The sequence below is a fragment of the Mus musculus genome, chromosome 13 (genome assembly GCF_000001635.26).
Source record: "Mus musculus strain C57BL/6J chromosome 13, GRCm38.p6 C57BL/6J".
NCBI classification, from domain to species: Eukaryota; Metazoa; Chordata; class Mammalia; order Rodentia; family Muridae; genus Mus; species Mus musculus.
The window spans coordinates 54,898,029-54,900,103 of record NC_000079.6 but is presented as its reverse complement, the minus strand read 5'-3'; positions in this window follow the sequence as shown (position 1 = coordinate 54,900,103).

Sequence of the window (2,075 nt, the reverse complement as noted above, 5' to 3'; positions counted from 1 at the left end):
CAGGTGTCCTCTCAGCTGCTGTCCCAGCCCTCCTGCTGCTAGGCTCCCTGCTACAACACTCATGGGTTCACTCTCCCCTGATATTTTGTATTTGCTTAATCATCTGTTTTTAAAATCCTATCTTTTTTTTTTTTTTGCTTTTTTAATTTTAAGTTGAAATTATTCAGAAGAATTCTTTATAGTTTCTAAATATTTTGAGTGTCTTAGCTTTTTTTTTTTAAACTTAAAAGTATATTTATAGCCAGGTGGTGGTGGCACACACCTTTAATCACAGGACTTGAGAAGGAGAGGCAGGCAGATCTCTGTGAGTTTGAGTCCAACCTGGTCTACAGACTTAGTTTCAGGACAGCCAGGGCTACACAGAAAAACCCTGCCTCAAAACACACACACACACACACACACACACACACACACACACACAACTGGAGAGATGGCTCAGTAGTTAAGAACACTGGCTGCTCTTGCAGACAACAGAGGTTCCGTTCCCAGCACCCACATAGTGGCTCACAATTACCTGTGACTCCAGTTCCACGGGATCTGATGCCCTTTCCTGAAGTCTGTGGGCAACTGTGGTGCGCATACATACATGCAAGCAAGACATTCAATCACGTAAAAGAAATAAATCATTTTAAAAAAAATACTTTGTTTATTTTTGCGTCCTCCTATTGAGATCAGGCAACAACTTCACCTGAATCATTTCATCGTTTCTCTCCTTCCGCAACGTGTGCTCCAGAAACTGAACTCAAGCCCGAGCTGTGCAGGTTTGGCAGCAAGCGCCTTTGCCCTGTAAGCCACCTCGTCAGCCCATCTTCACTGATCTTTATTTGAACCTAGCCCTGCGTATGGTCAGAAAACTCAGTGTTATTGCTTTAAGGGTTATAGTTCATTTATTTTGATAAATGTTCCACGTGCACACACACACACACAATCATAAACAGTCAGATACCATCCGTGGTGAATGTCAGTGCATGGATGTCACCCATATGACAAATGGTGCATTTGGGAGGCCTGCCTGTCACCACACGGCACAGGTGGGTGAGTACCACCACCGTGAGGGATGGGGGAGAAAGAAAAGCAGAATGGTTTGTGAACAATGAAGAGAGGCCAAACTGGAGGTGAGAAGGTGGTGAGGACAGCCTGATGTGGGCAGCCTGTTCTGCCACCTGAGGCCATGGTGATGTCCCCACACCTGCTGCCACAGAGGACCATGTCTGGGTCTGTGGCTCTGTGGCAGTTGGGGTGGGATGGGGGAGCTGCGTCAATGTCCATAGTCCATGTTATCATCAAAGGCCATACAGATGTCCCTGGTCTGGGATGCAGTCTGGGGTTGAGCTGGCCAGTCCTTCACCAGCTGTGGCACTTGGGAGAGCTGGCCCCTGCCCAGGTGTCACCTAGACAGTGTAAGAGAGCTGGCCCCAGAGGCCTAAGAATGGGAGAGCAGGCCCTGAGCCTCCCCTGGGCAGCACAGTAGAGCTGGCCCTGGTAGCTGGATGGGGATGTAGAAGGGAGCTCGGGTGAGCCAGCCCCAAGGGCATGAGTTCAGGAGAGCTGGCTCTACCTGAAGCCAGCTGCTGTACTCAGCTGCAGAAATGGGAGAGCTGGCCCTGGTGGCACGGGCACAGGAGATCTGATGGGCTGACCAACTCAGTTACCACCCAGACCCAGATCTAGGACTTTGAGTTGACCCATCCCAACATCTACCCCATCTTTGAACTGCTGGAGCAAGTGAAGGATTCTGTCATGCAGAACCAACGGTGCAGGAGACCTGGCAAGGATCCAGTATTGATGGTGTAGCAGAAGCCGGAGGCCTCACAATTCTTTGCAATGAACATTTTCAAGTAAAGCTGTCTGGGCAAAAGGGCGTATATACTGTGGGACACACTGTGACACTGCAACTTCCACAGTGAGATTTTTTTCTCTCTTTTTTATTTTTTTTGGGGGGGGGCGATGTTGCAAGGGTGCAGGACAGATGTGGAGAGCTGGGGAGAAGAGTGGGATTGTGGCACATGACATGAAATTCACAAAGAACCAATAAAAAGTTTTAAAGCTGGGGCGTTTGCCTTCTTGTTGAGCCG